A 12,317-nucleotide genomic window follows, 5' to 3' on the forward strand; every position below is an offset into this window, starting at 1 on the left:
TCTCTCTTTTGAAGGTTACAAGGCGAAGCTATGTATATGTACCGTTAAAACTAAGCTGTTATAATTTTGGAGGTATTTAATCCTACTTTGATAAAATTACAGTAAATTGTGAATTAAAGAAAAACGGAATTTAGAATATTTGGCAGCTTGTTAGCTAGTCGGCATGCTTGTTATTTACTTAAGTTTAAATATTTATAGTTTGTTATTAGCCTGAGAGCTTTTCTAAATTTGTAAAATAAAATAATCAAAACAAAAGTAACTGTTTTACTTCAATAACTAAAATCGGCTTTGAATTTTCTGATGAAAATTGTCGTATATTTTTATATAAATAAATTAAACCAATAAAATATCGAACTATTCAAATAACGTTTGTTAATAAGAAAAAAAAAATTATTAAAATATTTTATCAAATTAGTTGAACAGATGAATGTTGTAAAAAAAAAAAAAAAATTGATACGCATATAAAGTTCTACGCGGCGTAGTCGAGCGGTCTACGAGGCAGCGTAGTAGGCGCGCAACGGCTGTGCCGGCGCAAGCGTGCGGTTGCTCGGGGTCGAGTGTCGTATTTCTAGAGCATTGAACCTCTGCAACCTTGTGCGTTGAGCCCGACCGCTCTCTGGCGCTGACGCAACCGCTTCAGCCCCTTCTCTACTCGACCAATCGCATAATTACTCCTTTAGGGCACACCTATTCTTAACCAGCCACAGTGAACGATTCTGATACTAGCACTAATCGAATCATGAAAGGTTGAACTTAATTGAAGGTTGTGTGTTTACGCAACGGAGCGCACGATCCTCAAATTAAACTACTTTTATTTTATTTATACTTAGCTACGGTACTGTCGAAATCCTTATTAATATACCGTTATTCATTATAATGCGTTGAATGGTTGCTTCACGTTGTCTTTAATTTTAATTATTTAGTATAGCAAAATATGAAGGCTAAGATGTTAACGAGCTGTAAGCGTCAAATAATCGGCGAGAAGTGCGAAGCGGTCGCGGGGCTACAATTGGCGCCTGCCCCGAGAGCGTTGCCAGGTAAAGCTTACGTAAACTGCTGACATAACCGAGTCGTCGACCTCAACTTGCGCAACCACTGTAGAACCAGCAACCCCACGTACCGCGCTAGCTTGCCGCAGCCTTCCCCTAAATTACTTAATTATATTCAAAACATATCAAAAATATGCAACGTCTTGCGTTACAACATCAGCTATCATTAGAGCAACAACTTAAGCTCACGCTTAAGGCAACGGTCATAGCTCGAGATGTTTAATGTATTTTTATTTCATCAAACAATTGATCAATACGACAAACGCTTTAAATATCGACCTAATCACTTATTAAGACCAGAATAGTAACATTACATGTTTTACTTTTAAATATTCCTTAATTAAATACTCATTGAACTATGTCCGTTGCCTAAAAATGTACGGAATAAATGACATTGCATATTCCGCGCGCACTTTAGGAACTGCGGTATCATATTGCGGATGGAGATGTGGGTATGCAAGTGACGTATGTGGTACTGTTATCCTTAGTGAACGAAAGTGAAAACTAAATGTGTGTTCGGTCATCGAACCCGATCGGGTCGTCGACCGCGCCGAACTGCAAAGGCCGTTTGTGAGTGTGGAGGCCGTGTGCGCGACATTTAGCCGCATGCTGACGCGTCCGCTTGCACTCGCGCCACACCCGCAACCGTACTGCACGCCGCTAATAAATATCCTTTATCTCCGAATTCATACCAAAAAGCGAACTTTACAACGTGCACTGCAAATGTATTAAATATACGACAGTATTTTGTAATTCGACTTATATGGTGTTTAATATATCATTATTGATAATAATTACATCCACACTTGCTCACAAAACATTCTGCACTAGGCACAGCTTGTTTCCTATCATTATAGATTATACGTAGAAGTTAAAATAACAATAAATCCAAAAGGATAGGTGAGCAGCGTTAGACGGTACTAAAATAACTAATGAAAAATAGTTGAAAAGGCTTTTAACGGATAAATGTATAATTTATTTGCCGTCAATTAATGTATGGTTCTTTATCCAAAAAACCTAATAACCTGACCTAATGCTAATAATAATAATAAAAATCATAAAAATAATAAGAAAATACTTTTTGGAAGTTCGGATTATTACAAATTAAAATTAACTTTTGTTTACCATCTGTCTATATAGACTTTATACTAGCAGAACTTATTGACATATTGCATTCCAATAGAAATAATAAATTAATATTACCAGAAATAAGTACAAAAACTTAGACTTAATGTCATAAACATTCACCCTTTGTAGCTCGTACTCCTCTAATCAATCATTCTGTATATTAATTATAACTTTATTACAATACCATCCGAATTACAACAAGATTCGCAGGTTTACAAAACACACTACTTTAACAAGTATTTCAGAAGTAATTTAATTAGGTGGAAATAACTGAAAAACAAAAAAACATGTTGTTACTCGTTAAACAGCAGTGGAAGAAGATTAAGAAATAAGAGACAGCCCTTCTTCTCATTTTCTTTTTTATACTCTGACCCCGGTCGGTTCTGATGCCCTCGATGCTTTCGCTATACGTTCCTATGTATCTCGCTGTTTTGATGATAATTTTGATGAGCTCCATCCATATTAAGAGAACGTCCATGAGATCGCTTTCCTTCCATTTTGCCGTGCATCACCAAGTATTCCATTGAGTCCTTATTACAGGTGATATATTCAAAGTCACTCCTTTTTATTGAGTTCTTTGAGGATCTAAACGTTTTTTCGCAGCGCCGTTCACAGGATTCTTAGTGTCTCTCTTTAGAACGACAAAAAACACGCCACGATTTTATAAATACCCAATGCTTTTCATAAAATTTTTGATTTGTAAAAGTGTAAATTAACAATTCAAAAAAAAATTAACAATTCTCTTGTAAAGGTATTTTTAGTTAACCAAAAAGGTTGTAACGTGTATTTGGATATTTGTTTTGTAATTTTTATCCTAGCTAGTAATACAGGTTTATAAATTTGTTGTGTTACGAAAACGGATGATCATTGACGATTCTAGATGAACAGAAAAATTTTATCCATAATTTCACGCATCTCTGATTAGATAACTTTGCTAACTTTTCATTTGGTAATCACCTAACAAATTTACAAGGTAAACAAATTAAAATCGATAATTACTAACAATAATAATTTAATCGCTTCTTAATCTTTTATTTCTCCCTACATTAAAGAAAATTAAAACATTTATGTAAAATCGCGATCACGTTTTTTAACAACGTAAACAGAGTATGTCTTTTATATTTTTTATAGATTGTCATGTACATAAAAAAGCCCCACACTATCGTGGTAAATGTAAAAGTATAGTATTATAATCTATTATAAAATCTAGTTGCTAGGGTCGTATATCGAACGTACTACTTTTTCATTATACACGCCGGCACAATTAGGGGAACACAAATAAAAATATTTCACATTTTTTCCGACTTATTTTATACAGAATTACAAAAACCTAAACTTAAATTATTAAAAATAATAATTAATTAAGCTGCTAAAAATTATTTGTTAAAAATTAATCTAAAATTATGAAAAAACAACGATTCATGATTTTTTCTTTTCAGCTATTATCGGTTTAATTTTAAAGGGGTTTTTAAATTAGGGCATTTATTTATTTATTTTTATCGCAAATTTTCGTGAATTGTTCATTGTGTTCTATTTATAAAAATTAACAGACGCGCTGATTTTGCTTTGAGTTAGTTATTTTTATGTATTCTTTTACACCATATGTAAACCATAAAAATAGTATCGTTTCAGCCCATAGACGTATCTCCCATACCATAATCGCTATGTTTGGCAGGGTGATTAGCGACCGCAGTGTTGTATTATGGTGAAACTTGTTTTTGGCTGTAAAAGTCCTATATAATTAATGCAAAAAATATAAATTACATAAGTTTGTATCCCGAGAATCGAACCCGCGACGTACGATCGCCGTCTCAATTCTGTACGGCTAAGCGCCAATACTTAACATAATAATAAACATCACTACGTACTAAATATATAGTTAAAATGAATATAAAATAATCTTGTAAGTTTTAATGACATTTTAGATTTATGCGAATACCCTCATATTTATCATATCATATTATCATTGGTATTTTTTATTTTTAAGTTCCTCTAGTTCGGTCTAGTATGGTCATGGGATGAACAGGGGTGTTAGACATCCACATGTCTGTCAAAAATCGGTCTTATTCGACCACTAAATGAAGGTCTTGTAAAAGATAATACTTAGCATTCGAACCCATCGTGAGTCACATGAAGGTATTTTACCGTAATTCCAATACCTAATACAAGAAATTGCGTACTACTGTTAAGCAGTAGAAAAATCTTGCAACTTTCCCCATATGGCTAACTACTAAGAATTTAAGTCAATGTTCATCCAATAACATTGATAATTAAAAATGGGACTCCAGGGTCCATTTTAACTACTTAAAATATAATAAACAATTTAATACATAGTTCCGATACAAATTTACTATAAAAAAATTCTTCGAAAACATTCCCTAAGTATTTTTTAATCGATTCCGAAACCTATCGAGTCATATGATTATTTAAATAATTCATACTCGAAAACTAATGGCCACTTATTAGGTTGTTTGTGACTTTATTTCTAGAATCACTTGACAAGAAATGTTAACGACTATCTCGGTAATAGTTTTTCAATCCAGATGAATGATACTTCCGGCTTAAAATAACGAAGCTGAAGATTAATTGAGAAGTTAACGGTCCTTCAATATTAAGTATATGACGTGTTAAGATTTAATCTATCTGTGATGGATGTTATTTATAAAATAGGTATCAAAAGCTAATTATTTAAATAATGTACTGTTAAAATTCATCCGCGACATACGGGTATAATGCACGTTTTGCATTGCAATTTTATTTTGTATATGACATTGGATTGGACACCGAGTTCCTGCATTTCACCTGATATTAATTCTGTCGTAGTTACTCCCAACTGATAGTTTTACCTTTTACTTATGCATAGCATGTAGCCCGTAAAATTTAAACAAGTATTTGATTTGTTACCTAAAATTACATATCCTATAAATAAATGTAAACACACACACACACACACAAACACACACATATATATATATATATATATATATTTATGTGAGATTATCTAAAAATAAAAGCGGCGGTCCCGAATAAAAGTCTTTATTATATTCTTAGCAGTGTAACAATGTTTTAATACCTCTCGTGACATTCTATCGACTTGGCGGTTAAACGTCAAAAACAAAACTGACAAATAAGGTACGTTTATGAAGTTAAAGGTAGTAAAGAAAAACTTAAAAATATATATTTCATGACATTTCCACTATGTAGTGATTAGTCATAATATCGTTATTTCTCTAACTATAAAGCTTAGATATTTTTAATTTGGTAAAAATATACCTTTCGTCGACTAGACATCTAAGACTAGACTAGACAACATAAAAAATATGAATATGGTCAAACTATATATCGTTATAAAACTTAGCCAAAAATTTTTATATGAAAAAATACCATGAATCGATTTTTTGAAATGAAACAAAAATTTTTTACATTAAAAAACTATATGATTCAAACTATAGTAGACGAATTTACTATTTGATTCCTTATTAAAGTACGTAATCATAAATGAGTTATAGATTAGAAGAGTCAAATCATTTTTGACGCCGAACAGTACGGCATCACAGTCGAACCTACTTAAATGCTTAGCAAAAGAATTCGACTGTTATAAAAAGTAACAGATAAGTACGTTTATAACTTCAATGTCTGTTTCGATAATTGGATTTCCGGTTTTATTAATCCACGTAATCCGATTTTCACGGTTGCCTCTCGCGAAAAATTGCCATTCTCCTGGTCAGTTGCTTAAAGCATACAATCGGACCTTTCCTCACATGTCTATAGTATTACATTTATTCCTTCTTACTTTTAATTTTACCTTCAAAAGATTCCACTCTTACTGGTAATTTAATGACGCAAATACTTTCTCGCATGACTCTGGCTTTCATGTTTAGTCACCATATTAAACTAAAAATATCTTTATGATTTTGGAATTATTTAATATGTTTTTGGAACGTTAGAATACAAGTAGCCGGATCATTATTATTAATAAAAAAATCTTTAAAACGCAGGGTTTACGAGTACATCATGTACACGGGTTTGCTCGTAAAAAATGAAAATTGTTCACACAAGAGATTTAGTGCTTTTCCTATGATACCAATGTACGATTCATATTAGAAAGAAAGAAAAACCAAAGTTTATTTGTGACAAACACAATTAAGACCAATTCACGACAAAATCAGTTCATTTTTTCTTAATTTTGTTTACAAGTTTTTATACTTTGTGTAATAATATTTAATACACCTGATCCAATTTGACATATGCTTGCTGTAAAGTCAGCAGTGTTCTTCGTTGGGCCGTTTGAAGAAAAACAAGAGCTCTGGCAACATTCAAACTCATTCCGTAAAATTAAATCTTAAAAATAATAGGATTACAAATACATTTTGTATTGTAACACTTGATCCCTGCTGTCTAAAGAGCAAGTTGAACATTGATGATAGTTCATATTATTTTTATGTAGTATAAGTGTCATGATTGAGAAATCTTTACCTATTTGATAATTAATTACAAAAATTGAGTATTAACTTTTTAATCATTAATATCAAATGTTATTAATTGCAATTATAATGAATTTGTCATTTAATTTGAGATAATTTTTTTATAGAACGTGTAATGAAGTTATGTAATGTATATAAATTAAATTTGTTCACGTGGTGTCATAGTTCTCGCTGAAAATGTTACTAATAGGCTTTTTTGCGGCAGTACTTGAATGACCTACATTTGTCCTACAATCAAGTTCATCAGAAAGGGCAGTAAGCATGGGCAATTGACCCGATTTCCCGGAGCATTGTGTCTACAATAGGTCACATCAAAGCGATGAAAGTTGTTGTCTATGCTATTCTATTTGGAATAATTTAAATTATAGTTCTAGAAATAGTTTTAAACTGGTTTTTAAGAATTTATAACCGTGAAATGATGACGTCAAATTATTGATATAATTATTTCTTAATATATATCATTACTTGCCATTTTTAATATATAAAGGGAGTTATAAAAATATTATACTTTGATCACAGTTTACTTTCACGGTGTGTATAACATTTTTGACATTTGGTTCACGGTAGACAGTTACGATCAAAATGTTAAACTGAGATCTCGAAGTATATAAATAGTTTGAATTCTTCGCCGTTTTCTACAATAGTAAAAACAGACCTTTGAAACCAGAATTTTGAAAGAAGTAGATTTTTTTTAATTACAGAGAAATTACGTTTTTGTTTCAACGTTCCTATTAAGTCTCAAGCATTTTTAAGAACTTTGTTTACACTATATGCTCTTTTTAAAATGATATTTAAAAATTACTAATATTATAAAAAAAATAACGGTTGATAGATTAGATAGACATTGCAATTCAATTTATACAAAAAATTTAAAATATACATTCCTCAAATAGCCGAATATTATTCACACATTCATTTTAAATGTAACTTTCCACAGTTTGGTCATTTAAATGTGACGCATAATGAAGTTCAGATAGATGACGCTTGCTTTAGCTCTTCAGGGATATTATAAATTACGATTTGAAATTTTGGAACACTCATAAGTAGTTGTGATATCTTTTTTTTTAATTAATTGAAAATAATTGTTTAAAAGACAATTTTGACGCAAAAAAAAACATATTGTGTATATAAAACAAGTATAATATGAAAATACAGAAGTACTTACTTATGCTTACCCAGGCGAAAGACCGAAAGCAGCTAAAGTCTGCATTCCCAAGCATTGTAGTCCTAACTAATCTAAGTTTAGTCTATTAAGGTGATTTATTATAGTCTAGGAGCGAAAGTTAAAATCGTTATTTAAGATCTAAGTTATCGTAAATTATTTCCTAGCCGGCTACTGGTTTTATCAATAATGTCATTATTATTACGATCAGTATTTGAAAATGTATTTAGAAATATTTAAGCTAGTTCAGCTAGTTCAGCTAGTTCCTTTTAATAGAGGCAAATTTCCTTATGTGCAATTTTTCACAATCTTTATAAATTCGTTTATTTTGTTAAGAATTATATATCAAGTCCGTGTAAATATGTATATGTGTGTATATCTCGACCATGTAGCTGTAAAATTTTCTTCACGAAGACTTATAGGTCGCACAATCTGAACTTCATTTTTAAGCGTAAATATTTTATTGGCAATAGCAGCGTTACTCCTAATATCATCATTTTTTATCTTAACGTAGTACATAAATTAAAATTTTAATAAAAATATTAAGCGCATTCTATGACTAACGCGTATTATTGTTACACAACCGTTCCGAAAAATTAAGATTTCTCTTTGGTCATGTTCGTATTTATTTGACATTTTGGAAATTATAAAATATTTCTAGTTATATATTGTTTTGTAAGATGTAATAAATAAATTATTTCAATTGTTCTTTTATCTTGAATAATATATATTAAAAATTTTGCAGCCATTCGTATTGTGACAATCTTATGCTAACTTTTCAGTATAAATGCGAAACTTATTTAAAATAGAAACTATCGAAATCCGAACAAACGGAGATTATACATGTAGGGTATTTATTTAAATTAACGATCATTTTATTAACTCTATAACTTAACGCTGAATATTGCACGATGTTATTTATAAGTGTGATACTATAAGGTGTTAAAAAATTACTTTCAACATACGGAATGGCTCAATTACAAACCAGTTTGCACGCGCTCTCTTGCGGTATACTATCTAAATATATGATTTACTGTCATTTTTCAGCGTCATTAGCGCTTCAGATGCTTTTAGAAAGTACTCTCTCTCGGGGCTTAGTTAAAGTCGTGTGTTTGCCACAAGAGGCGCCACCGGCCGCTGCCGCAACTAGGCCGCGCTTCCAGCGAACGGGTCTCTACTTTTTGTTCGTGATGATGCGGAACAGAAGAGAGAAATTTGGTGAGATGAACCAGCACTCACTAAGGAGGACACGGTCACGAGGAGTCATCGGCTCCGAACTCGCTCAATGTAGAGCACGCGGAGTGTTTCTCCTTGGGCCACGGTGCTGTGCAACCTGTCCGCCATGTGCTACAACCGCCCCAGGCCAAAATACGAAGCTGGTTTTTGACACAAGCATGTGTGCATCACACGAACATACGTTCTAGCTACATCGGTGTGTGTCATCTGCGCAATTGTGGTAAATATTACGTTGTACGCGATCCTATTTTGCCACGCCGCTATTCAAAACAAAGCAAGGGGTAACGGTTTCGGCGTGGTCATTAAACACAGCCACGTCCACATATGATCTTCGATCGCGTTGTGAGATAACGTAGACCCGTAACGAGCTACTTTCTTCTGCGGACGTGATATAAGTGACAAAAGCATTGTTCGAACGAGAAATGGCAAAAATTGCCGATTATATTTTCGAAAGCACACGAAGTCCTTATGTAAGAGTTCAACGTGACACTTCGCGCGAAGGCAGCGAGCGAGTCCGTTCGTGCGAGCGCGCCACTTTCCTTGCGTCCAAATATTTGGTTAGCTTTATGTATTTTAAAACATATCCCTACACTAAAAACATTGATCAAATTAAAGAATACTCCTGAATTTAAAAAAATCTTCAATTTGATTGTAACGAAAATTTCTTTTAACGAACATTTAATATTTTCTTAAAATTATGTTTTTGAAGTATTAATTTCTTCCTCTGCCAATGTTCTTCTTGAACAATTTGGTAATGGTTCACATTTAAAAACTTTAGAATAACTCTCAAAGCATGTTTATATCTTCCTAAATAAGAATAATTACACAAAACGGTGAAAACTTGCGGATGTGGTTAAACATGTATTTGTGGATCAGATAAAAGGAGAATGCAAGATGTATTATATTGTTTGTTATAAAACTGGAATTTTAAAGCTAGCTTTATTTCATATAATAATAAATGGCTAGTTTAGTTTAAATATAATAATAATATCGAGTTATACATAATAGTAAGTAGTGAATATGTATTAAAATATTGATAATATTCGTTATTTTTAAAAGATTTAACTGATATTTGATTGTTTATTTTATATAGATTTAAATTAGAGCGTGTAATATTAAAAGAACAACCACGAAATATTTACGTAAAGTAGGTATAAATTTCTTTTAAAGTCAGAGGCACTTCCTACTTATCATTGTTATTTTCTATGAGTATGAAATTGCGTATATCTATTTAAATTTGTCTTTTAATTTTAATAATTCGTAACTGTCTTATTTTTAAATAGTGGTAAGTACATAAATAGATTTTTCCGACAAAAATTGAAATAAAAATTTATATTTTGCCAAAAATGTACAGCTAAATACGAATACTTTGAGTTTGTAACGCACTTGTTTATAAGATAAGAATTGCACGAATGATAATCGTCTCAGCAATTCAAATCGTAAACATATTAAGTACACCTACTCGTTAATTTTAATGAATTGCAAGAGGATGTTTGTGTTAGCGGCGTCGCCAATGTGTCGAGTGTCGTTCGAAGAAGAATCTCATGAAGACAGCAGCCGCACCACGAGTTCATTGACCTCCAGCTACGCTTTACATTTGGCGAACAATGATTTGGAGTGGCGAGGTGAACGGCCGCGCACGGAGGGGCTGAGCGTGGGCAGTTATTGACCCATATTGGAGGTGAAATGTAGATCAGTGGGCGAGAGCGGCGAAATTTGCCGCGGAGTTGACTCTGTACGGCACCAGCGGCGCGTACGCCGTCGCCGCCTCGCCTTGTGCCCGCGTCTATTCAATCAATCTACACACAAATTGGTATTTGCTTAAAGTTGGTCAGCAGTTAAATGGTTTGTGTTTGTTGTAGCGGTTTCATTTTAAGGCCTTAATTTGCTAATAGCGTCAAAATATTGATGTACGCTAGTAATGTTTAACTAAAGAATTCTTTCAAAACACTTTAAAAGTTTAAATAGAACAAATAGAAGATTTGTAGTTAGAAAGAAAGTTCTTCGAAGCTGCTATTGTTTAAAATCGAAGGGTTTTTTGTTTTATTTTACATTCTCAAAACTTTGACCTATTTCGACACGTGCGCGAAATGCCCAGACAGACTAAAAATTTATGGCCTTTCGGAAATGTTAATCGAGTCTTTGTCTTCCAGACACATAAAAAGTTTTGAATTTCCAAACGAGTCGTAGCTCTTCCAGGAAATGTGCTTGTCGGCGACTGTAGACGTATCTAGAAAATAATTTATTTTTTGTACATGTTAACATCTATGTATAATATTATCTACCCGTATACGCCGTAAAGACTTCTTTTATTGTTGTGAAGATTAATTTAATATGGCTATAAACGTGATCAATGTTATTGATAGCATAGATATCGCGAATTGTTTTAAAATATTACGTTTCATAAAATATAATTTTATAATATTTGTTGCTACTGTTCTACACCTATAAAATATATGTGTAAGTTTGGCGAGTTTGTATCTATTTTGTTTATGAAGAAGTTGAGTTGCGTAGCATATCGATATTGTTGCTAACAGGACGTGACTCCTGTCACGAACGCGTCGTCATGATCCGACTTCCGTCTAATGCTTGTCAGCGGTCCAAATAACGTTGGTTAAGATTCATCTATGCATCCACATTGCATACTTTGTTTCAACATATTATGCTTGGTAACATCGGTTTACGCCATTTTATAAATATATTATAACAAACGCTTATTAATATATTTAATTCGGTTTACTTACTATCTTGAAATGTAGTAATATTGAAAAATATCCACACTAGTTTGGTACAAGTAGCACAACCAATTACAAGCAAACACAAAATGCAAACAATATAAACACAACGGAAAAAATATGGTTAAAAACGGTAAGTATTGTGAGAAATCTTGTGATCAGATTCTTGATAGGACAGTGCGAAAACAGTTAAATTCATCCGTGACACATACTAATAACAGCTTAAAACCTCTTTACGATAATTTAAAAAATAAAACTGTCATTGATATAGATGCATTGTTATATTTCGATCCGAATTTCATTAAAGGTTTTAAGACTGAGAGAAAATAAAATGTTAAACTCAATCATGGTTTATTGAATGAAAATAAATTATTTTTATTAGGAAAGAAAGCGTATAATCGACATTAACAGCTTTATTTTTATTGGCTTCCGTAAAGCTTAGTGTCGGGCGGAGAGAGAGTACGCATGAGCACGCATAAAAGTATTTTATGACGGGTCATTAGTACGAAATTAAATCTGAAAT

This window comes from Battus philenor, unplaced genomic scaffold (assembly GCF_028537555.1).
Source record: "Battus philenor isolate CCGP_79_NKW_IND1 unplaced genomic scaffold, ilBatPhil1.0.hap1 SCAF_6, whole genome shotgun sequence".
Classification (NCBI taxonomy): domain Eukaryota; kingdom Metazoa; phylum Arthropoda; class Insecta; order Lepidoptera; family Papilionidae; genus Battus; species Battus philenor.